The 27,500-nt window shown below is 34.6% G+C and overlaps 1 long non-coding RNA gene across 2 annotated transcripts in view; it reads right to left on the bottom strand.

Moving 5' to 3' along the window:
* The window catches only part of LOC136848806 (uncharacterized), a 512,153-nt gene that overhangs the window by 277,596 nt on the left and 207,057 nt on the right, over nucleotides 1-27,500 (bottom strand). For both annotated transcript variants that reach the window (XR_010856147.1, XR_010856148.1), the window contains one exon: nucleotides 12,674-12,762. This is a non-coding gene — a long non-coding RNA (uncharacterized lncRNA). The remainder of the gene's footprint in view (nucleotides 1-12,673; nucleotides 12,763-27,500) is intronic.

Genomic DNA, 27,500 nt, shown 5'->3' with positions numbered 1-27,500 from the left:
CCTACGCTAGCCATATGAGTGTTTTCAAGTGAATTTAAGAGTGAATTGCAAATTAAGAAGTTTCATATCAGGTTCCCAACCTGGAATAGAAACTCAATTCTTGTAGCTCCCCTTAAATATTTCAACCCTGGACTGTTTCCACAGTTACTGAATACAATGTTTCTAGATAAGGGAATTATCTACAGCAGATATCTAATCTTATGTGCTCTGAATATAGTTCTTATACTCAATTACAGAGTCCTTATGAATAACAAATCCTTTGGCCGAGGAGAGTTATTTTGCATTATGGCATTTGAAGCAAATTATGCTTGAAACAATTGTGCTTCATCTAAATATAACTAAAAACAACTCTCGTTCAATTATTACTTTTGCTCACGTATTAAGAGATATCATACCATTGATATGTGTTCTACAAATAATACTGTGCTTTTGATAAAAAAAACACGGATATGTTTTCATTTTTTTACAAGCATAAACAAGTAAAAAATGCGCCGAAGTTTCTTCGGCCCGATCGAGTTTCCTGTACAATGTATAATGCTGTATGACACTCTCAGTCACGGTCCATGAAACTCTCAGCCGCGGCCCATGAAACTTTCAGCTACAGCCCGGTGGTGGCCTGTGTTGTAGGCACCTATGGCGGTGCCAGACGCACGATCATGGCTAACTTTACCCTTAAATCAAATAGAACCTACAGAGGCTAGAGGGCTGCAATTATGGTATGTTTGATGATTGGAGGGTGGATGATCAACATACCAATTTGCAGCCCTCTAGCCTCAACAGTTTCTAAGATCTGAGGGAGGAAAGAAAAAGTATGAACGGACAGACAAAACGCCATCTTAATAATTTTCTCTGACAGAAAACTAAAAATCACATATTTCAGCAGCAATGCATTTCTCTGTTACTAATTCTGTCTATATTTTAAATGTATAAAGTCTCTCCTCATCAAGAGACTCGGCGCAAGGGATGCAGAGCCTAAAGGTTGAGACAGGTTCCAGAAGTCGAATCCAGGCAGTGTTACATAGGTAATCGGATTGATGTGGATTAATTGAGGTCTCTGGGGATGTGCTAATGCAAGATCCCTGCTTACGGAATCCAAAATTAGTTTGCTAAATAATTTTTGCTCAGTGTTTTCGCTTTTCCTTGAGAGACATTTCTGGAATGTTTCACACACCCACCCACACACACACACATAATTATATATATATATATATATATATATATATATATATATATATATATATATATATATATATATATATATATATATATATATATATATATATGATATTGCCAAGACCAGGAACAACATTCTTTATTTCACAAGCTTTCGAGGTATAAAACCTCATCATCAGGCTGAAAAACCGACAAGGATTAGAATCAATGAAATTACAATAAAATAATGGTCCTAGTCATAACATATCATTTGCTTCCACATACAATATGTTGAATGTGAAATGTTTGCCGCTTATGTATCATAAAAAGCAGATATAATTCATATTATGTATGTGCTTTCATATACCTATTAATACGCATTTGTAAAGCTTAGCTACCAGTCTCTGATATAGTTTCAATTATCAGTTACTTGCTAACATGTCGCAACAAAGACGTAACTTGATAAGCTTGCGTTCTATATATTAAAATGGAGTTGAATGTTTCTTTGGGTATGAAGGTAACGTAATCACTAATCAAAGTGGCGAGAAGTTATGAAATCATATATCATAGATGCTAAGGCAACAGTCAATAATATCTTTTCGGATCTTTCCTAGATAGTTACCCCCAACGGTATCCACCTTTGCGGCGTGGTTAGTATAAGCCCCTTGGGGATTTCCATAAAACATAAACAAAAGACGGTAAATAACATGATGATATTGACTCCCAAGAAATATTAGTCCTAGATAACGACCGCCGAAAACCCTTGGGGGTCACTATCTAGGAAAGATCCGTCTTTTCTTTCACATGAAATGAGAAAATATAAGCATCATCAACCAAATTTAATCTTAGCAAAGGAAGCGGCTTATGTCAATTTTTTGTCAGGGAACCAAATCCGGCTGGGAAGTGTGTTCATGTTACGCATTTCCAGATTTTGCTACATTTTCTCATCTGCTACTTGTTATTTTTGTTCTTTATCTCACCCAATACGCTCAGTGAGTTACTGTACTTATATGTTGTTAAGTTTTAAAAAACGACTATTATACAGAAAATATATTACCCTTGTTTGCCATGACCTCATAAATGTCTACTTTCGGGGTGCCTTGTTAACCTTATTTTCCCCTGGGTTATTGCATGATGGAATGTAATATTTTTTATATATTATTATAAGATGCCGATATGGTTTTCCATAATTTTGCTGAGTTACTAAGTGGCCTCAAAGTTTAGAAATGGCCAGTAAGTATGCAACAAAGTTCCGGCGAGGTTTTTGTTGTAATATTTAAGTGAAAATACATATATGATGTCGATTTTCATTCCGAACCTCTCCAACTCTAAATGATACAATATTACTGTTATTCAGCAGTTTCTGGCTTCACAGGAATAATAACTGAAAAAACACGTAACACCCATGGAAACCATAAAGGTAAAAGAATAATGTTTTGGGATTAATCTTGGTTTCAGCGAAAAGCTGATTACTTTATTTTTTACCGAAAAATGCGTTGTAATAAGAGCTATGAAATTTTCAAAAATTTTCCTAATTCCGGCCTCCATGATCCGATTACCTTGCTTCATCATTTTGAAAACGTTTTTAGAAACAATGGGCTTTCAACATTCCATTATTCCCATTCCCGAAGCTATGTTGTTTACAAGTCCTTCGCTTACACACAAAAAAAAGGCAGGTAAGGAGTTCCTTAAGGGAATGAGAATGGAACGTCTTATGGAAATAAGAGTGACAGGCATCTGTCATGGCCTGACGGTTGAAAGTTTCCAAAAAAGTATCCATAGGCGTATTATGAAAAATATAATGGTAGGGTAAAGTTTTTGTAGATCTTTGGTCGATACAGAATAGACGGCAGGCAACGTTTGTAACGGATGTAAAGTTGAACGGTGCTGGAGGAATTATGGTCTTTTTCTAGTTCACGTGAGAAAGGAATTCTACTGACATTTAAGCTGAGACCGAAGAGTTGAAAATAGCTACAGATTTAATCGTACAATTATAATTCCGTGATCAAATCGTGACTAAAATTTCAATTACAAATGAAAATTTTCAGTGTCAGAAAAATTTTTTTTTCTAATTGCAGCATGCTTGTCACCAAGTAATATCACTATCTGCACTTTCTCAAGTGTTTCATATTACATTCCTATTACGTATGCTCGTGATTATCATCATTATTCATTTCCCTTACGGCAGGTCTAATGATCGCCGAGAATCGCCCAAAACAACTTCATCTTTTTTCTCGCGGAGTCTGTCGAGTTCCTTAAGGGGAGTTCTTTCAGTGACGTACCCTGTCATTACTCCATTTATGAATTTCTGGGAAAGGATCGAAAACTCATTTTCCTATCCCTTTTCCAAGAAGGAGACTCAGACGTCGTTAGGAAGTCGTTGTTTGCAACGAAAGGATTCCATAAAGGAGACCATTTATTGCCGCCATGTCCTCCGTTGCCCCATCCTCTTGAAAGGACAGGCGTGTTGACAGCGTCATTTGACAGGCAAAGAGCACCGTAGCTCGTACAAAAAAGAATCCAATAATAATAATAATAATAATAATAATAATAATAATAATAATCCGGAGATTGACGTCTTTTCCAGCGTGAAGTAAATTACTGTTAATTTTTAGGCTAGTGTGTATCCAATACAGTATACTTGGAAATTATCTTTATTTTCATATTTACAATCTTTAGCTCTTACGTACATTACAGAGAGTGTATCTGTATAGATTGTAGAATCTACAATTTAAGAGAGAATATATAATTATTACTTTACTTATATTATGTCTATGTATTTTTTAGCAGAGAGTACTAGAAAGAAATATCAACGCTATACTGTAAAAATAAAAAGTTTTACTTGAAAGGATTCTCCTCCATTTCCTTCTGCCTGATAAATTATCCATACATTTTTTGGTGAAATATAAAATCAAGTAAGAAAATAAACGTTAATCATATATGACTGTTTCCATACATTCAAGATTTCAAAGTATATTATTTGTGTATAGCATATTGATTAAAGCCAAATAAAGGCTTCCGTATAATTGGTCCTTCCAGTAATATTTAACATTTAACAATCAGTCGAAGCAGCATTTCCATGTTTAAAGGATATCTAAAGGCGCAGCAATGCGTTATACTAATGAATTCGAAAATAACGTTATGAAAGTTGAGACGCCCGCGAGGAAATTGCCATCTCTCTAGTGAATATAATCTCTCTCTCTCTCTAGTTATGAAAATAATTACGAAAGTTGAAACCACTGAATAGTTTCGACGCTTCTTCTCTCGTGAAGATGATATTCTTTTCCATTTTTTTTTTATCGCCCCCAACGGTTCTGATCTACAAAGTTAAGTATACCTTAGTTTTACCAGACCACTGAGCTGATTAACAGCTCTCCTAGGGCTGGCCCGAAGGATTAGACTTATTTTACGTGGCTAAGAACCAATTGGTTGCTTAGCAACGGGACCTACAGCTTATTGTGGAATCCGAACCACATTATAGCGAGAAATGAATTTCTATCACCAGAAATAAATTCCTCTAACTCTTCATCAGCCGGCCGCGGGAACTGAACTCCGGCCCATCGAATGACAGTCTGAGGCTCAACCGGTTCGGCCAACAAAGGGCTGATCTACAGCATCATGTGCAACTTCCCCTTTAAAAGTGCTTATCCAAATTATATTAACATATTACTTTGTATTTTGCATAAAATACAAAGTATTTTATGCAAAATACTTTGCATATTCGTATTTTATTTTGCATAAAATACTTTGCAGTATTCGTATTTTATTTTGCATAAAATACGAATACTGTTTTATAATTAACTGACCGATGTCAAAGATATAAGTTTTCTACTATAATCAGATATAAACGCAATTTTTTTCTACACTTGAAGATATAGGTTATATATGTTGAGGTTGTTTTTTATTACATAAATGTCTCTTTTTTCATCTAAACTTATTTCTCATGGTTTTTTTTATGAAACACTTCATGCCTAGGAATGTAGCTAATTTTCTAATTCAAAACTGGAATTTTGTTTAAAAACATATAAAGCGTGAAAACTGTCAAGACGTATATTACAGACGTTTTCAAATCACGACTGCTACTTAGAGCTACTGCTACTACCATTGTGGCTTCACTGAGTAAGAGTCTAATGGTGTGCGTCGGATTATGATGTCTCTATTTTTTTTCCATTTCTTACTAACTCCAAAGCTTTCTCTAGATGATCCTGTCTCCAGAGACGCAGACTTGGTTATGTAAGTATATCCGTACTACCTGATGCGTTTGGCTTAAAATGAACACTGAATAAAATGTGTAAATTTCAATGCGAGTAGTTTTTTTAATAAGGGGGTGAGCCTGTCACAGAAACATCTGGTCCGTTACTACTTTTTTTCTGTGGCAAGAACTGTGGTAGAAACTATATTTTGAACTGCACTGCTTTATGACTGAATGAAAGTAATCTACAGTAATACAGTCAAACACAACTCTTTAATTTTTTGGATGCATTAAACTGATTATAGGGTTTGCAGTGTGAGGAGTTTAATGAAATCATACGTCTGACAGCACCTGAAAGAAAAGGTGGAGGGTCAGGTGAAAAATGAGAATTAACCCAGAAAGCACAGAAGGAAAAGGTGACGTAAAAAACGAAAATTTCATTTATTTTGTCTGTGTTTGTATGTCTGTCACAGGGTAGGGGTCAGATTTTGAGTTATAAGCCTTACTGGGATGACAGAGAGGCCGTGTGAAAAAATTTCGTCTGGGTCTGTCAAGCGGTTCGGATTTCTATAGTGGACAAACAAATATACAAACATTCACTTTATATATATATATATATATATATATATATATATAAATAAAATAGTAGTGATATATATATATATATATATATATATATATATATATATAAATATATATATAATGATTTATAATGATTCCACCGACTAAGCTTCCAATATCTTTCATATTATTTTAGACAACCTTTTACCATTCCAGAAGAATGTCTCACCTTGTAATATTTTTCTTCTAATATTTAAGTATTTTTCTCCGCCGTCCAGGTATTCCATCACCATGTCTCATTCATGATCAAAAAAGTAAGTTACAGAAAATATCACGAAACTGCAATTGGTTTATCATTTGTCAGTCATAAAGGAAAAACTATGGAAAATTAGAGGGTAAAGCCTTTTGTGATGTTCACCCCGCGTTGCCACAGCATTCGGCGTGTGTTGTTCTCGTTTATACAAAAATGTCAAAACATTCATTTGGAGATTACAGTGCCTGATGATCCAAGATCGATAATTGGAGACTACCGAAAATGGACTTCATATTACTATCAAATTCACTGTTCTAAAGGGTCCACAATAATATAGCTGTTAAAGGCTCGTGAAAAATTTATAAGAGTTTTCGAACCTTTCTCTGGGTTCATCTTCAGTCAAAATGAAGATGAACCCAGAGAAGGGTTCGAAATCTTTTATAAATTTTACACAGGCCTTTAACAATTATATTATTGTGGACCCTTCAGAACATTTAAGAACTCTCGTGGTAGAGAGTTTTTCCCACCACTAAATTCACCGCTAAACAGGAACGCTATCACTGTTCCTGTGTCAAATTCAGCGGTAACAAAGACTAGGACTATTGATCTTTGTTACCTACAGTAGGTCAAGTTTCAGGAGCATTTTGTTGCATAAATTTATCATATTAATTAATTAATGTTTCTGGGGAGGTGTGCTTTACACGCGTATAGTTAAATGCTATACTTTCTCTAGTGTATTTCAGGGGTTAATTAGGTAACCTACAGTTTGGTGACGGTGGCGTGTTTAATTTAGGAGACAAGCTTATTGCTCAGGGTAACGTCGTCTCAAAAATGATTTCTGTAAACCTCAAGAATAGCATCACCAGGAACCTTTTCTTTAACAGACAAATGGGGATACACGGGGATACACACATGCATATATATATATATATATATATATATATATATATATATATATATATATATATATATATATATATATATATATATATATATATATATATATATACACACGAGAGAGAGAGAGAGAGAGAGAGAGAGAGAGAGAGAGAGAGAGAGAGAGAGAGACACTACAGTGCAGGTTTCCATGCATATTTTTTGTTATCATTTGCATAAGCAAAAGGGAATAAAATAGAATCAGGAAGTGGCTGGGACTTGATGAACTTTAATGTAGAAAAGGATACCAACTTTTTTCTCGTTTATTAAAAAGGAAGAAAACAGCGAACGGCACTGACAGTTTGTTCCCCACAGAGCTTCATTATTCGGGTGCCCTGTCACCCGACTGTCACCTTAAAATGATGGCTTAAAATTTTTTCTCTACAAAATATACTGGCTTTGAAATTTCCGTGATAGCCATCAATAGAGTTTTGTTTTGTTTGTTAAGTAAAACTGAACTTTGGTCTTAATGCGACAAATTTATTGGCATTTTGTAATAAAAAAAATGAATGATATCTGTCGGTTTTTAAGATTATATATATATGAAATACTATCATATCATGTACTTATGAGAGAGAGTGAGAGACGGATATCAACACAGATGCTCCTATTAGTAGCATGAAAGACCTCTGGTTAGGCTCTAACCGTAAAGGCTACTGGGTAGAGTGAATAACTGAAATTTAGGTAAACATTATAGCTCCGAAGTTTAAACAAGTGGCTTGTACATATTCCAGAACGATATTCAAAACGGATTGACAGCATCGGATACATCACATGAAACACTCACATAGAAACGCACGCGCAAACACACTCACACAGATAGAGCCAACGCCCCCACACACACAAAAAACACACATAAAAAAAAAATATATATATATATATATATATATATATATATATATATATATATATATATATATCTAACACCAGTCCAAAACTAGCAGACTTTTATGGAATGTTAATGTTTATTTTGAAATATAACACACACACACATTTTTCAAAATAAACATTGACATTCCATACGAGTCTGCCAGTTTTGGACTGGTGTTAAAATTAATAAATTTATTGAAGACATGAATATTACTCGTTCGTGGATACATTTGCCCGTTGTTCGAAAGGCTGTGAATGACGTTAAAAGAGTTTTGTTTTGTACTGCGATCCAAATTTAGCCTCTTTTAAAACTTATCTGTTAAAACTTTTAGCGTGTTTTTTTTTTTTTTTTTTTTTTTTTTTTTGGTTATTACACCAAATCAATTAAGACTAAAATAAGTCCTCAAAACTGTGGCATAAATAAACTGTTTACTTTGCTTTTTACCCCTCCACTCTTTTTATGAGATACTACTTTTCATGTTATTCAAATCATCAGCTTTGGACATACTACGGAGAATATTTTCCCAATTTTTCATTGACAACGAAGATCTGGTTAAAAGGATATAGAGATGGAAATTGCGATTAGATGATTTTTATGCTATGGACATAACATTATATGGGAACTGTAACTGCCTTTCCCATGTCACCGTGCTATGCTACTTACGTAGGAAAGTATTACAATGTTTTCAATGAATATGTCATATACCAGCGTAGAAAACAATGTATTATCATTGAATATTAGGAAAGTGTATACTAATAACTGTTCTGCTTATTAAGAAATTAAATTTGAAGTTTTACTTAAACAGGGTCTACTATGTATGATTATGACCACAATACTTCCTCTTAAATCCTATTCAAAACGAACAACATTCAAATTCATTCCATTTGTTGTCGTCTTACTTAAATGATATTAAAAATATCTTGAATTCCGGACACATTTACAGATACATTAAAAGTATTCAACTCCGAGTGGTCTCGGAAGATTATGGCCAACAAGTGGAGAGAACTATGCATAAAAAAGTTAAATGAATTCACATTTTTCTGAGAATAAAAAGAAATCGTAAATTAACTTTTGTATACTGACCTGCACCAGAAGTCAGAACATTCTCGTGTGTCCTAGGTCAGTTCTCTCGCATTCTGGTCGATTTTTATGTGGTATTATAATAAAACTCTAGGGTATTGTTCTACAGACAGGAGACACTGTTACAAAGCATTTGAATTTATGCTTTTTATTATAAGTAATTAAATTTTTCTTTGATATTTGTGAGTAAACGTAGGAAAGTTAAGTATACCTTAGTTTAACCAGACCACTGAGCTGATTAACAGCTCTCCTAGGGCTGGCCCGAAGGATTAGATTTATTTTACGTGGCTAAGAACCAGTTGGTTACCTAGCAACGGGTCCTACAGCTTATTGTGGAATCCGAACCACATTATAACGAGAAATGAATTTCTACCACCAGAAATAAATTCCTCTAATTCTTCATTGGCCGGTCGGAGACTTGAACGCGGGGCCAGCATAGTGCTAGCTGAGAACAGCACCCACCCTCCAATGCAGAACTTGTAAACGTAGGAATAATATGCATCAGATGGAGGTGTTTACACGGTCGGATAGTTGGTTACCATGACAACAGCTTTGGTTAAGGTTAATGCTCCGTATACAGTTTTTATGGGTTAACTTATCATGAAAATGCCCCTTTTGCTATAAAATTTATAACGCTAATGGTTTTGTGTACACACAAATATTGAACAAACACTCTCAGTAAATAGTTCCTTTACTGATTCTGGCACTGTTTATTTCATGTATTAAAACTTGGTTGACCAAAGGGCAACCACCTTTTCCTTAGGTGGGGTTCTCTGTTTGGAGTTTTAATATTCAGTAAAATCACAGGATGTTCTGTATATTTGTAAAATCTAGTGGTGGCGTTATCGGAAATTCTTATCCCGAATTCAACCCTTCCGCAGACAGTGCTTTAGCTTCTATAATCCCTGCAAGATGTAGTTTTATAAGTATTTGAGAACCTGTTCGTTGCTTTGCCTTAAATACCATAGTATGTATAATTATTTTTGAAATTCACAAAAAGACACACACAAAAGACGTTATATATATATATATATATATATATATATATATATATATATATATATATATATATATATATATATATATATATATATATATATATATATATATATATATATATATATATATATATATATATATATATATATATATATATATATATATATATATATATATATATATATATATGAATGTGTGTATGTATGTATGTATATAGTACAAGTTGATGCCATTAGAGTTTATTTAGACTTTTCTATCAGTTCCTAGCTCCACGTTACTTATTGTTTCAATCACATGTAATTTTTTAAGTTATATATGGCCTGAATCTGCAACACGAAAATTACAACAGCACCAGATTTTTCATTGGTATGTATACATTGAAGGTCTATCAGCTCTTTTGTTTATCAATCTAAAAACACTGTATTAATGTCTATGAAATTTTTTTTTTTTGTCCTTTTAGTGAGTATTTGGCAATCTCTTTTTCTGTATGCCAATAGTCAATATATATAGTACCCAATTTAAGCAATTAATTGTCCATTACAATTAATTGTTTTAAATATATTTTGACAAGTACGATGAATTACTGAATTTAAATACCTTGCACTGATTATTCATTGACTTTTTATGGGGTGCCATTTTCCTTTACGTATATTATGTACTAGTTGACCAACCCGGCGCTGCCCAGGAAAACTCTGAATGACAGCCGATCATTTACCTTAGAAAGGAAGTAACATGTGGTGTGGTTTTGATTAACATGTCCCTGCTAAAACAAAACACTCACACTAAACCTAAGTGCACGTCCACTAAACCTAAACACACCCCCAGCTAAACTGATACACCCCACTAAACCTAAGCGCACCCCCACTAAACCAAAACACACCCCTAGTAAACCTATACACTCCCCCACTAAGCCTTAACACATCCCAACTAAACCTAAACACATTGTTCACTAAACCAAAACACCCCTCCCCAAAACCTAAATGCACCAACCACTAAACCTAAAAGCACACCACCCACTACCCCTAAATGCACCTCCCAGTAAACCTAAGCACACGCCCAACTGAACCTAAACACACCCCCACTAAATCTAGACACCTCCCCCCTCTAAATCGAAGCACACCCCCATTAAACCTAAACACATCCCCCACTAAACCTAAACACATCTCCATTAAACTAAAACACACCGCATAAAATCTAAACACCTCCACCACTAAACCTAAACACCCCTCCCACCAAACATAAACATACCCTCCACTAAAAATAAACACCCCTCCCACTAAACCTTAATACACCCCCACTAAACCTGAACACACCCCTCATTAAACCTAAACACACCCCTACTAAACCTAAACACACACCACCCACAAATAATGAACACACCATTCTCTACACCTAAATGCACCCCCACTATACCTAAACTCACCCCCACTAAACCTAAACACACCCCTCACTAAAACTAAAAAGAACCTTTACTAAACCCCTAAACACATGCCCCTTGCTTAAGCTACACACAACCCCCCCTAATCCTAAATACACCCCACTAAACCTAAACACACCCTCTGCTAAACCTAAACACATCCCCACTAAACCTAAAATCACGCCCCACTGAACCTACTGCAAACACATCTCCCACTAAACCTAAATGCACCCCCCACTACACCTAAACACACCCCCACTTAACCTAAACACATCCCCACTTAACCTAAACACACAGCACCCACAAACCCTAAACACACCCCTCTCTAAACCTAAATGTACCCCACAATACCTAAGCTCAACCAACTAAACCTAAACACACCCCTCACTAAACCTTAATACTTCCTCTACTCAACCTAAACACATGCCCCCTGCTAAAGCTGAACACATCCCACACCAAAACTAAACACCCCCCTCCCAAACCTAAATACACCCCCCACTAAACCTAAACACACCCCTGCTAAACCTAATCATATCCGCACTGAACCTAAAAACACACCCCACTAAACCTACTGTAAACACGCCACCCACTAAACCTAAACACAAACCTTGGTACAGAATTATTAATCACTGTGACTGGAATATTTTCTTTCGTCTTGGCATAAGTTACTACAGAAAACGGATCTCTTCAGAACTCCTGTTATGTCTGTTCTTGTCTGTCTGTCACGGGAGTAAGGGTTTGAAACTACCCTATTATGTAAGTGGGTCAAGTGGTGCCAAATTTTGTCTACATCGGTCAAGCGGTACAGATTTTTATAGCGCATAAACATACATCCACACATACAGACATAGAAACATTCACTTTTATATCTAAGATGTATGTAAGTACTTACGTTCTTAATGATCAGTGATAGGATTCATTATTTCATAGATTCTAGAATTCATTCTGTTTTCGCTTTCCCTACAAGACATCTTAACCTTTCACGTTTCTATTTTATACTTTATAAAAAAAAAACAGTAAAAATTGCAAAAAAAAAGTCAATTATAAAATCTACTATTAATATTATTGTCCACAAACACTTTATACCCAATTTACAGCAAACATCAAATTTTTCAATTACCATTTTTCTTGTTTCTCCAGAATTTTGATGACAGCAAATATCATTATGGTAACTAAGATTATAAAATTTCAAAAAACTCTAAATTCACTGACCTCAGTCGTAGGCATAAAAGGGCAGAAATCTGGTCGAATAATAAAACCGCAAACTGTAGATAACTCTTGGCTTCTCCTCCTTCCGTTTTCTGAAATGAAAATTTAAAGTAATCTGTTAGAACTCATGGATAAAATATCACAAAAAACACTGTTTTGGTATTAGCATACTAAACACAGTAACAGTCATGTGAGCTAAAGTGATAATGATAAAGCTTCATCGGTGACAATCCACTGAATTACTGACCAAACCCACTCTACACACACACACACACATTATATATATATATATATATATATATATATATATATATATATATATATATATATATATATATATATATATATATATATATATATATATATATATATATATATATATATATATATATATTATGTGTGTGTGTAAAAAAAAAAACTATGACAAAAAAAAAGTTCCTTGACTAAAGTATAGAACTAACTATTGCTACACATCACTTTCATTTTCATTTGAACACCCTTGGCCCATGAATAGTGGAGAAAATTTCCATTTCTTCCGAAGGGGAGACGCAAAGAGGGCACGAGTTAATTATCGTTAATGCTATGAAACATAAAGTTCGGAGGCAATATATATATATATATATATATATATATATATATATATATATATATATATATATATATATATATATATATATATATATATATTATATATATATATATATATATATATATATACACACATATTATATATGCATACATAATTATGTATGTATGTATGTATGTATATATATATAATATATATATATATATATATATATATATATATATATATATATATATATATATATATATATATATATATATATATATATATAAGCACATATAAATTATCTGTATTTTACTGTCTGTGAAAAAGAGAGTAAGTTTTTATTTCATGAAACTTTTCTTGCGTCCGAACTTCATGTTTCATAGAATTAACGCTAATTAGCTTGAGCCCTCTTATGCGTCTCCCCTTCGGAACAAAGGGAAATTTTCTCCACTATTCATGGGTCAAGGGTCTTCAAATGACAATGAAAGTGAGGTGAAGCAATAATTAGTTCTATACTTTAGTCAAAGAACTTTTTTTTTTGTCACAGTTATAACAGTTTTTTTCCTTATTACCTTCCTAGTAACGAAAAAGGCAAGAAAACTTTAATATTTCTGGGCCAGAGGATGGTAGACCTGTATATGCAAAGGCAATCAACGCCTATTTGTTATGTGAAGGGTTTCTGAATTTTAAATATTTGACACTTATAAGATTAATCATATGAAACTTCTCTTGTCATTTCTTGATGATGGCTTTCCACTTTAAGAAACGCAAGATGTACTGTAAGTGTTAAATTAAAAACTTGTATTTTTAGTAACATGGGAAGGCTGCTGCATGTCCTCTTAATCAATAAGAAATTACTCCTAGACCTGCATATCACACTATTTTACCTTTGTCTCACCAAGTGCCAAATATCCCATTTTAGTTTTCTGTAAAAGAAAACTACTGAGATGGCTAGTTGTCTGTCCGTCCGCACTTTTTCTGTCCGCCCTCAGATCTTAAAACCTGCCGAGACTAGAGGGCTGCAAACGGTATGTTGATCATCCACCTTCCAATCATCAATCATCCAAATTGCAGCCCTCTAGCTTCAGTAGTTTTTATTTTATCTAAGGTTAAAGTTACCCATGATGGTGGCTGAAAGTTTCATGGGCCGCGGCTGAGAGTTTCATACAGCATTATACGTTGTACAGAAAACTACTAGTCCTGCATATCACACTATATTACCTTTGTCTCACCAAGTGACAAAATATCCCATTTTAGTTTTCTGTAAAAGCTATTGAGATGGCTATTCGTCTGTCCGTCCGCACTCAGATCTTAAAAAACTGCCGAGGCTAGAGGACTGCAAATTGGTATGTTGATCATCTTGCCGGTGGATAGTCTGGGCTGAGAAGAGCTGGGATTGGCAGCAGGCCCTTCCCTCACGAAATCGTATGGACAACATCCTAATGACAACACCCTAATACCCTCTCTGTGAACTAACGCCCGATAAATTATCAAATACTTATTCATTGCTTATGCAAGCTATATGAGTGATTCTATTTAAATACTATGGCGCAAGATAAGCATTTATATGAGGATACTCTGATATGACCGTAAAATTAATATAAATCCTCTTGTGAGGTCTACCACGTTAAAGGGGCTTGACTGGACAGTACCAGGTTCCCCTCCTGGAATGGAAACGACTTATTGCCGTTTTCCTTACAAAACTCATCCCTGGACTGTCTCCATACCTGTTGGAGATGCTTCCGAAGTGCGCCAGTTATCTTCGGAATATATCTAGTCTTGCTGGTAATGAATTTGGTTCATACGCTCATTTATAAGCAACAAATAACTCAAAAAACTTAAGAACAATATACGCCCAGAACAATTCTTAGGCTTGCCAGATGATAATAGTGCTCTTGCGAACTCAATAGCATACTCTTCTTTTGTTTGTCTGCGATGCTGAAAATGCTTATCCCTGCCGGTAAATTTTGGCATTTCTATGCTAAAAGTTAATAAGAAATATATGACGGAAGAAAAACTCATTTCAGCTATACTGCATCGAATACTATTTAAACATATTTTTACGTGATCCATAACATATAATATATATATATATATATATATATATATATATATATATATATATATATATATATATATATATATATATGTGTGTGTGTGTGTGTGTGTGTGTGTATATAACGGGAAATCAAGATAAAAACTTTACGGGCCTAAATTTCCAAAATTAATACATTATAAACGATAGTATGCTAATAATCCCACGTACTGAATATGCAATATAGAGTTCTCTTATTATTTATGCCTTCATTAAATGCCTAAAAATTATGACTCATAACTTTCATCCTCCCGAGACTCAGAGAAAGAGATTCATAGCCTACAGGTTGGGACAAACTCCTGAAGTCAAATCCAGACAGTATTACAAAGGTAATCGGATTGATGTGGATTAACTGAGGCCTCCAGGGACGTGCTCATTTTACATCCCTGTTTGCGGAATTCAAAATTAGTTTACCAAACTTCATATAGCCTAACACACCTTGCTCAGTATTTTCACTTTTCCTGGGGGACACTTCTCAAACCTTTGGCAAAAAGAGTAAAAATTATATATATATATATATATATATATATATATATATATATATATATATATATATATATATATATATATATATATATATATATATATATATTGCTTACCATGCGTTACCCTGTAAGATTCTCTACTTTTCGTTCCTTGCTAACAAGTTACAACAAACTCTGCTGTAATGAATCTGATAAGGTCAGGCTCTACATATTACAATACGGCTGAATATCGACATATGTTTGGGTATGAAATTAACGACACGATTAGAAACGTCATTTATTTCATTTGAGATGAGAAAATATTCGTATCACCAGCCAAAATTAATCTAACGAACTAAATCTGGCTGAGAAGTCCATTCATGTTATGCTTTTCCAAATTTTACTACATTTAATGTGTTATCAGTTATTTTTATTATGACGAAAAACTGCTCGCCTTCTATTCCGCGACCTCTTAAATATCTACTTTCAGGGTGCCTCGTTTACCTTATTCTCACTGGTTACTTAGTACTAAACACGGCGAAATACATTTGACCCCCCAGGGACTAGTAGTAACCCGGCGAAACAGTGTAGGCGACTCACTGTTTCGCCGTGTTTAGTACTAGCTCCTGGGGGGATCAAATGTCCCCTAAAGTGAATGCAAAATTTTATATATTTCATTGTAGAATCTCGGTATGGCTTTCCGTCATTTCGTCGGGATAAAACATATATATTAAAGTATATTAGAGATAATTCATAACATACCAACGCCTGACGCATTCAGCACTGGTTCGTCCGGTTAGAGACCAGGGAGATTCCGTCCACAAGAGTACGAAGCAAGATCAACGACTGAACGACTTATGACCCAAAAACGATTCTCAGGGCGCTTAGATACAGCAGCCTATGTCGGCGACGGATTTTTCCATTATTAAATCATGGAACTTGTTGGTCTGAATATAGGTGCATACGTTTGTTACGGAATCGCTAAGGTGCGAGGACTCTGGTGGAGAGTTTTTCATTCCTGGTTGGGAATCTTTAGTGGCTGGACGTGTGTTGGAACACAAGGGAACTGGAATTCCCTCTGCAGAATGTAAGTGCTGAACTTTAAACTTACTAACCTTAAAAAGGGTTATCATTATTATTTAGTGATTGCTACTTTTTGACATTATTTAACACTTTCCTCATGTGTTTTTGTGTGCCTATAAGCTGGGGTCTAATAGTGATGGATCCATGATTGTTTGGGGAATATATGCTTTTGGTTAAGTGAGCATTTAAAATGGCCGATGGGAAAAGTGGCCGTTTTAATAGAATAGAGACAGATACGACTTTGAGACTTAGAGACACGGTGGGGGGACAGGAAATAATCCCCACCTTTCAAATGTGACTTGCATCATTTTTTTTTCTTTATTGCGGGGAATACTTAATGAATTTAGTATCTATCTTCTTAATTCATTTTGCATGTTTTGTTATCAAGCTTGCTTAATAAACTCTAATTTTGTAGTTTAGGATTTGATTTATACACCTTTAGACAGGTTATGCAAATGAGAGAGAGAGAGAGAGAGAGAGAGAGAGAGAGAGAGAGAGAGAGAGAGAGAGAGAGAGAGAAACTTCTCTGCTGCCAACGACAAGATCCCAACCGAACTTCAGGTGAGGCTTTATACCCCAGTGGGTGGAGAGGGGGGGGTGTAACATACATGGTGTGGATTTTTACTGGAAACCTCTCAACTCCAAATAATGCGATATTACTTTTATACCCGCTATCTGCTTGTCACTGGAATATATAGTAAAAAGAGAAACTTAATATCCATGTACACCATAAACCAAAAGAGTAACATTTTAGGAATAATCTCGGTTTCAGTGCTAAGCTGATTACTTCGTTTTTTACCGAAAAAAAAATGCGTCGTAATAAGAGCTATGGAATTGGGAATTTTTTTTTTAATTCCGGCCTCCATGATCCGATTACCTTGCTTCATCATGTTGAAAACATGTTTTTAGAAACAGGGCTTTCAGTATTTCATTTCCAATCATTTTATCCCATCCCCGCAGTTATGTTGTTTACAAGTCCTTCGACTGCACAGAAAAGGGCCAGGTAAGGAGTTCCTTAGGGGAATGGGAATGGAAAGTCTTAAGGAAATAAGAGTGACATGCACCTAGCAAGGCCTGGCTGTCAGAAATTTCCAAGGGATAAGCACTGATTTATATATTTTGAAATATGTAAACGTAGGGTAAAGTTTTATTAGATCGTTGGTAGGCAATGACCATTAGAAGGACTGTCAGAAATTTCCAAGGGATAAGCACTGATTTATATATTTTGAAAGATGTAAACGTAGGGTAAAGTTTTATTAGATCGTTGGTAGGCAATGACCATTGGAAGGACTGTCAGAAATTTCCAAGGGATAAGCACTGATTTATATATTTTGAAAGATGTAAACGTAGGGTAAAGTTTTATTAGATCGTTGGTAGGCAATGACCATTGGAAGGACTGTCAGAAATTTCCAAGGGATAAGCACTGATTTATATATTTTGAAAGATGTAAACGTAGGGTAAAGATTTATTAGATCGTTGGTAGGCAATGACCATTGGAAGGACAAGTTTGTTATAGATATAAAGGTGTGGAGTGCTGAAAGTACTCGGTAATTTTCAAGTTGAAGTGAAACGAATTTTCACAGACATTTCAGTTATAGGGGATGGGTTAATAATACGGCTATAAATGTAATTATCTAGTTAACCTAAGACTAGTGAGTTTGACCAGATAGCATACAAAAACGGATGAAAAACGTATTACAAGTATGTAATGAGAGTGCAAAATTATTTGTTGCGGTTATGGAGTCAGTAGGAAGAAAAACATAGGCAAATGTCAGAGCGCAATCACACCGAAAAATTTTCAGTCGAGAAAAGAAAACTTTCAGTCAAGCGAAGAAGCAAATGTGAGCTGCCGGCTGCTACTAAATTCCTTTTTCGCCTTTCATAATTAATGAAAAATACTTACGCCCAATTGAAGTGATTTTTGTCGCTTCAGACCTCAATTCCATACACACTTCTTGAACACGATTCAGTTAAAAACTACACCCGTGTCAGCCCACTCTCGAGAAAGCAAATTTTTCAGTGTCTGAAGTTTTGTTTTTGTGTGTTTTTTTTTTTTTTTTGCAGTTGCAGTATTCTCAATACCTAGCCATATCGCCATCTCTTTCATTTCATGTTTCACTATTATTATATGGACTTGTGATTATCACTGGCATTCATCTCCCTTAATGCTCTCCCACTGTCATCGAAAATCACCCAAACAACTTCATCGTTTTTTCTCGCGGAGTCTGACAAAGTTCTTCAGAAGATTTTGCAGTGATGTACCGTGTCATCTCTCCATACATGAATTTCTAGGAAGGGACCGAAAACATATTTTCTACTTCCTTTTCTAAGACGGAGACTCAGACGTCGTTAAGAAATCGTTGTTTGCAACGAAAAGATTCCATGAAGGAGATTCTTCATCACCGCCAAGTCTCCGTTGCCTCATACCCTTGAAAGGAGAGGAATAGTGACAGCGTCATTTTACAGGCAAATAACACCGTAATTCGTCCAAATAATACACATGTCCATGTTTTTATTTCTCAGTAACACAAAATATTTAAAATCGTTGTTTGAAACGAAACGATCCCATAAAGGGGCTCGTTTATTGCCGCCGTGCCCTGCGTCATTTTACATGCAAATAGCAAATTGGTTATTCCAAATAATAATAATAATAATAATAATAATAATAATAATAATAATAATAATAATAATAATAATATAGATATCCTAGTTTTTATAACATGACACCTTAATGTTACAAAATAAAGCAGTGTAAAGTAAATTATTGTTAAATTTACGGCGAGTGTTTATCATATACAAGCTTTCAGAACAGGTCGTCATTTCCATATATATATCATGTACAGTACATGTAGCGTGTATGTGCAAGTTTTAAAATTAAAAAAAAACATTGATCACTACATTAACCTACTTTACTTATGTTAAGTCTGCATTTTTTATTCGTTTTTAGACTACAGTGCATGCTACAGAGAAATTTCAACATTTTTACCGTAGGGAAAACGTTTCACTCTAAAACATACTCCTTTAATTTCTTTGCCACAATGAATTTTTCCCATTTCTTTCAGAAAAATATGAAACACCAAGTAAGAAAAGTAAATGTAAATTACATATGACTGTTTTTAAACATTCCAGATTTTCAACTATACTTACAGGGTATTCTACATTTGTTAAAGCATAATATGGTTTCCACATAATTGGTTCTTGCGGTAACATTTAACATTCAACAATCAGATAAAGTAACAATTCGTACTGAAAGGCATATATAAAGGAAGGGTAACGCATGTGTACGTAGCAACTTACTGCGAAAATAAAGCTACGAAAATTAAGGCACTATTTAGTAAATTGCCCTTTCATAAAACTGAATAATGTTTATATTTTTCCCGGTGATGATAATTTCTCTCTCTCTCTCTCTCTCTCTCTCTCTCTCTCTCTCTCTCAATTATATGTGAAAATAAAATTATGAAATTTGAGACCTCTGTTGAGAAAATAATTTTGTCACTTCATCACTTTGCTTCAAAGCTATTTATGAAGCTTCTGTTTTAGAAGTGGTCCTTCAAATCATCCTACATACGAACATTATTTTCAGAATTTAACGACTGCTATTTTATAGCTTATTGGCTTACGTGAAAGTTCCTTTTTATATACATTAGGATTAGGTAATATAATTATGTAAAGTTTGTTTTCATTCCCCATTGGTTTTTTTTCTGTGATGATTTCTAAGTTTATTATTTATTGTTTCTTTAAGGGACTCCATTCATGTTTAAGAATGCCATTGATTTTCTTCCTTAAACATATATATATATATATATATATATATATATATATATATATATATATATATATATATATATATATATATATATATATATATATATATATATATATATATATTGGGTTAAGAGTAAGTAAATCTGCGTAAATTTTTTAACACGCCACATACACTGGAGAATCAATACTCTTTTCATGTCCACCGCTCTCTTAATCCAGCACAATCAGAACAAAAAAATTTTCGCATTTTTCGGAACCATTTCAGTATTTTTTTTTTTTCTTGCTGCAGGAGAATAGTAAATGAAAGATAAAAAAAAAAATTATTTTCTCCGGCATGCAGAAAAATCTAGCAATTAATTTAATTCTTGTGGTTGCAATATGCAGAGGATACTGGTTTACAGCGGCGACTGAAAGCAATAAAACCTAATGGAAATGTAGGTACGTTGTTCGCGTGTGGTTGCGAAATGAAATGCACGTCTTTCCTGAATAGCTTCACGCCGTTTATAAGTTGGCCCTTTATTAAGTTTTGCTTGCGAAATTCTGTGCGTATGTCCTCGTGGATATTTGGTTGTATTTATTACTTTTTCATATGAATAACAAGTCAGAGAATATTATACCAAGAAATTTAGGAAATCAACCAATTTCTCCTTCATAAGGTGTTTGCTGGAAACTCTTCATAATTTAGGTCTTATGTTTGTTTTGTTTTTCACTAATGTCTTTTAAGAGGTGAAAATGGACGGCAGTTGCTTTAACCTTCATCATTTAACGCGTTTTAGCATACCCTTGTTCAAATACATGCCGATGTTTACTTTAAGAAATATACGATTAGGCCTTGACTCATAAATACTAAATGTTAATTTTTTGCAACTATTATTTGTACGGTTATGTTTATTGTTTTTCAATTTCCTATCATTGTTTCTATCATTACTTTTTGTTATGTTATTTACTATTACAAAATAAAATGGGTTAATTGTCACTGAAATCACTGTCATAATATTCATTTAACGACCACTTTCTCCTTTAATTCTATATATTCACTTCAATTTCATAACGAAGTCCTTATCAGTGAATTGAGCAATCACAATAATGTAAAAATTCTTCGCCCTTGGCAGTTTTAGGAAAATATTAAAACCCTAAAACGTATGTTGCTAACGCAATGGAATTTATAACGAAGTCATTAAAAATCATAATGATTTCCACGACGAAGTTATTTTTCCTAGTATTTCAGATATCAACCTTTTACTATTGTAGAAAAATGTCTCACGTTGTAATATTTTACTTTTTGCATTCGAGTATTTTCTTCGTCTTCCGGTTATTACATCGCCATATCTCTTCCACGATGAAGAAAATTAAGGCACAGAAAATATCACGAAACTACAATTGTTCATCATTTGTCAGCCACAAAGGAAATACACTTGATGATTAGAGGGCAAGATCTTTTGTGAAGTTCATCCCGCGTTGCCACAGCAGTCGATGTGTGTTACACCGTTTATGAATAGCTGTCATAACATGCGTTTCGATATTACAGTACCTGAAGATAAAAGATGTATTTCTAAAAGGTACCGAAAATGGAAAGAGGAACAAGTCGCAAAGGGCGAGATCTGGGGAATACGGTGACTGTCGGACCTGGGGGAAGTTCCGCTTGGCCAAAACTGCTGCGCAAGCTGCGCTGAATGGGAAGGTGCGTTGCAATGGTGCAATTGCCACTCACTAGACGCATGCAATTCTGGCATTTAGTTCCTCGTTGGGCGAGTCGGTAGGGTTGTCGGCTAGCACTCGCTAGGCCCGAGTTCGAGTCTCCGGCCGGCTCACTAGAATTAGACTCGATCAAATCATAAAGGCTATTACATATTACTATGATTTTATCGCATTCCTCTCTACTTAATATGCCTTTCCTTATAATTGAAATGACTAGCTTTAATAATACTATGAAAAATATTTTCCCATTGGGGGGGGGGACAAATGTAGATGGAATTAGAAATTGTTTTCAGATAATTTTTATGCTATGGACATACCAGTCATTGTGACCTGTTTTTATCGTTTCCCAAGTCACCGTCTTTTTCCATGCTACTTAATTTGGGAAAGTATTACAATGTACTCAAGGCACATGTCATAATATTATACCCGTGCTGGAAACTACGCATCATAACTGGATATTAAAAAGAACATACATATAATTTTCCCGCACAGTAAGAAATTACTATAGCGGATCAGCTACGCATAATTATGAAAACTGTTAATTCATGAGAAATGCTATTCAAAAGGAAAACAATCATTTTCTTTACGCCTGATATTATCTCAATGAACGAAATATAAAAAAATTGTCTTGAATTTCGGACACACTAAAAATATAATAACCTTACTGAACCCCGAAGGTTCTCGGAAAATTATGGTCAATATATGGAGAGAAATGTGCATAAAAAAAATCGTAAACCAACTTTTGTAGACTGACCTTCATCAAACGTTAGAACATTGTCGTGTCTCCCAAGTTAGTTCCCCTCACATCCTGATTGATTTTTATGAGATGCTGTAATAAAACTCTAGATAATAAAACTCTTTTGATTACAAGTCATTAGAATTATGCTTTATATTGTATGTATTTTAACATTTTCCTTTGATATTTTTCAGTAAAATTAGGACTAGTACGTATCAGAAATTGGTGTTGGTCGTTGGCTGGTTACCGTGGCCACAACTTTGCTAAGGATTTACGATTCGTATACAGTTTTAATGGGTTAACTATTATCATGAAAATGCTTCTACTGCTGTAAGTGAACAAATTCTTTACGTAAATATTTCCTCTACTGATTCAGGCGTTATTTCATTTATTACGTAACTCTGTCGACCAGAGGGTGACCATCTTTTACTTTGGTGGGATTTTCTACATACGGTTTAGATTTTCGACAAGGGAAAGCTTTCTTTTCCTTTCCAGAATCTGAAGAATCTGGTGGTGTGTTACCGAAAGTTCTTATCCTAAATTCAACTCTTCCAGAGAGGGCACCTTAGCCTTTATGATCTATCTAAGATTTAGTCTTATATTTTAGAAGCTGTCCGTGGGTTCACTTTAAATATCACGCTACATATTATTTTTAAATATATACAAACATCCACACGCGCCATATTTATATACGCACACACACACACACACACACACACACACACACACACACACACACACATATATATATATATATATATATATATATATATATATATATATATATATATATATATATATATATATTTTGTATATTATTAAGTGTTCATTATTTTATAATTCTCATTTCTATCCTTTCCTATCTCGACGTCACTTATTGTTTTATTCCCACGTTCAGTGTTTAGTTCTTACCACAGATTGAATCTGCAATACAAAATTCTACCACATTACCAGCCTCTTCATTATTATATATAAATTCAATATCTATTAGCTTTTTGTTTATCCACCCGCAAACTCTCTGCATCAAGGTCTGTGAATTTTCTAGTCCTTGTATTGATGATTTCGCGCGTTCATTAAGAAGCAACAAAACATTGCCTTACTTAAGAAATATAAATCAATAACACATATTTATAAGCTATTCACTAACTCATTATAAGTAATGTTTACGTCTAGAATCCGTTTTGAAACATACGACAAATTATAGAATTAGATTTGTTTTTAACACGTTGTACCGATAACTTTTTACGGAATGCCATTTTACATAAACTTGTAATGAATGGTGATAGGATTCATTATATTATACAGATTCCAGACTTCTTTCCGTTTTGGCTATCCAGCAGGTTTTTTCTTTGCTTAAGATCTATATACGTCCTAAAAAATGTAACAAATGAAAAGTCAGTTATAAAATAACATTTAACTAAATATTAATGGTCCAAAGTCCGTTTTTTATTATTCTCAACAAACAGTCAACAATTCAATAAGTTTTCTTCCTTTACCAGGCTGTTTCTGATAAATATTATAATGCCGTCATAGCTGAGACGATTTTAAAATCTCCTGATTCCCTGACCTCAGTCGTAAGCATAAAAGGACAGAATTCGGGTCAAATGATAAAACTGAAAACAGTAGATTACTCGAACAGTCTCTTGTTCCGTTTTCTGAAAAGAAATATGATTAAGGGAGTGAACTTGGAATATACGTGTTTTGACAACATATTCAAAGCGTATAATAAGAAAAAAAGCAAATAAATGGGCATACGAAATTATTCTGGTTTTTATAACCTTATTTAGGACTCATGGCCACTAAAACAAATTCCTTATGTCTTCTACAAGTCAATGTGGATTCTGGGATTAGCTTACAAGGCCCAGTGATAGTACGTGAGCTAAAGTATAAGTGATATGGCTTCAATGGTGACTACCGTTTCAAGTACTGACCAAACCCGCTGCTTCTTAACTTCATTCGAAACGTTAGCAGCATAGTGGCTATATCACTGTTTGGGTTCTGTTGTACTGAGGAGTTATTAATCTTCCCTAAAAAAAAAAAAAAAAAAAAAAAAAAAAAAAGATTATACGGCGCAATCGAGTTTTCCGTACAGCGCATAATGCTGTATGAAACTTTCAGCCACGGCCCGGTGGTGGCCTGTGTTGTTGGCACCTATAGCGGTGCCAGACGCCGATCATGGCTAACTTTAACCTTAAATCAAATAAAAACTACTGAGGCTAGAGGGCTGCAATTTGTTGTTTGATAATTGGAGGGTGGATGATCAACATACCAATTTGCAGCCCTCTAGCCTCGGTAGTTTTTAAGATGTGATGGCGGACAAAAAAGTATGGACGAACAGACAAATATCCATCTCAACAGATTTCTTTTACAGAAAACTAATAAAAATAACCATTTCAATAGTTTTCTTTTACAGGAAACTAATGGAAATAGCCATCTCAATGGTTTTCCTTTACAGGAAACTAAAAGTAGCCAGATTTCACAATGGAAATGAAAGGCGAGTGATAATTCAGAAAACGACAGTGAACAGAAGCTACTGTGACACTTTGGTCTTACGAATAAAATAGTTTCTTCAGAAACTATAGATTTTAGCAAGGATTCTCTTTTAGCTTTTCTTGGCAAATTACTTCCTCAGGGGTCAAGTCCTGTTGTTACTCTCAACATCTGTTGACTGACCTTGAGAGGTGGCACTTTTCCCAACAGCACGTATATCTTCTTACTTCAAATGTCATTCAGGATTATTTTGGCAAAGTAGACTGACGAGTACTCTTGAATAACATGAAAGGAACATTTGAGTTAATTAAATCTCTATCTACGAAAACACTCATCTCTTTCATTCATTTTCTACCACTTTCTTGGAGTTATATCGTTGTTGCCATGCGCTTTCTTCATATTTCTTGTTCTATGTGCACGCTTATATGCACAATCCTTGACAGATCTTGGAGCAAATATATAAAACTTCCTTATGACTGTATTCACCTTCCTTTGCATCGTCCGCCCTCATATCTTAAAATCTACTGAGGCTAGAGGGCTGTAAATTGGTATGATGATCATCCACCCTCAAGTCTTCAAACATACCAAATTGCAACACACATGTCTCAGTAGTTTTTATTTTATTTAAGGCTAAAGTTAGCCATGATCGTGCGCCTGGCAGAGCTATAGGTGCCAACAACACAGGCCACCACTGGGCTGTGGGAGAAAGTTTCATAGGCTGCAGCAGAGATTTTCATGGGCAGTGGCTTAGTTTCATACACCATTATACGCTGAACAGAAAACTCGCTTGCGTCGAAGAAACTCTGACGCATTATATACTTCTTTATAATTGTCACGCCATCGTGGGAAGTCCTCTGCCTTACCAGTAAGAGATCTTTTTAAAATCATCTATTTGATAGTCCGTTCAATCATCATTCTATGCAATAGGTTCTGCTCTCTTTTTAAAGATCGCCTTTACCTTGTCACGTTCGCTGCGAAAAGTTCATCGGGTCTAATTATTTCGTTGCATCTCTCTTTGTTTAACCTGATACAAAACGTTTCAGAAAATTGTCACCTTCCTTTCGCCTCGCCTGTTTTTTGCTACCATTCCTTGCACTAATTCTCTCCCATCGTTTCTTTCCTTTTCTTCGTCGCATTTTTCATTAATGCTTTCCCTCCATTCCCTTTTCCTTAGAAAAAAAAAATATATAATTTCTTTTTGTAAAATATTTTTCATACCCTTTCCTCCGTTTCCCCCGACATCAAAATTCATGAAAAGAGACACTTTTGCCAAACTAGAGTGCGTAATTTTTTCTTATTTTCTCTTTCCCTTTTTCGTATGCACTTTTATCCAGTTTCGTTCGCTACTTTCCAACAAACCCTTTCCGAAATTTTCAGACTTTATTTTCTCCCCCTCTCTTTTCATGAACTTCAATATTCCGTTTTTGGTTGGCCTTTGGTGCCACTTCGCTTGTCTCACGTTTGTTTTTAAATGCAACGCTCCTCTTGCGAACGAACATTATTGAATTTTCTTTTACTGCCGTCATCCTGTAATGATAAGCAAAATTCCCAGACATTTTTCCTCTTACATTTATTATTAGCGATTTGTGAGAGATTTATAAATTTTTCGTGTTTGAATTTTTTGTCTTCTCATTTATTTCTGGTGATAGAAATTCATTTCTCGCTATAATGTGGTTCGGATTACACAATGAGCTATACGTCCCGTTGCTAGGTAACCAACTGGTTCTTAGCCACGTAAAGTAAGTCTAATCCTTCGGGTCAGCCCTAGGAGAGCTATTAATCAGCTCAGTGGTCTGGTAAAACTAAGGTATACTTAACTTTTCTTCAACTGTAAATTCTGCATTACATCGTTATTCTAAGGCTTTCAGGTCAGACACTTTACATTTGATGTCTACGGTACCTTTACGCATGTCAATATAATAAATATT

This window comes from Macrobrachium rosenbergii, chromosome 19 (genome assembly GCF_040412425.1).
Source record: "Macrobrachium rosenbergii isolate ZJJX-2024 chromosome 19, ASM4041242v1, whole genome shotgun sequence".
In the NCBI taxonomy this organism is placed as follows: domain Eukaryota; kingdom Metazoa; phylum Arthropoda; class Malacostraca; order Decapoda; family Palaemonidae; genus Macrobrachium; species Macrobrachium rosenbergii.
Note: the sequence above shows the minus strand (reverse complement) of the source record. Positions and strands in the feature narration are given on the sequence as shown.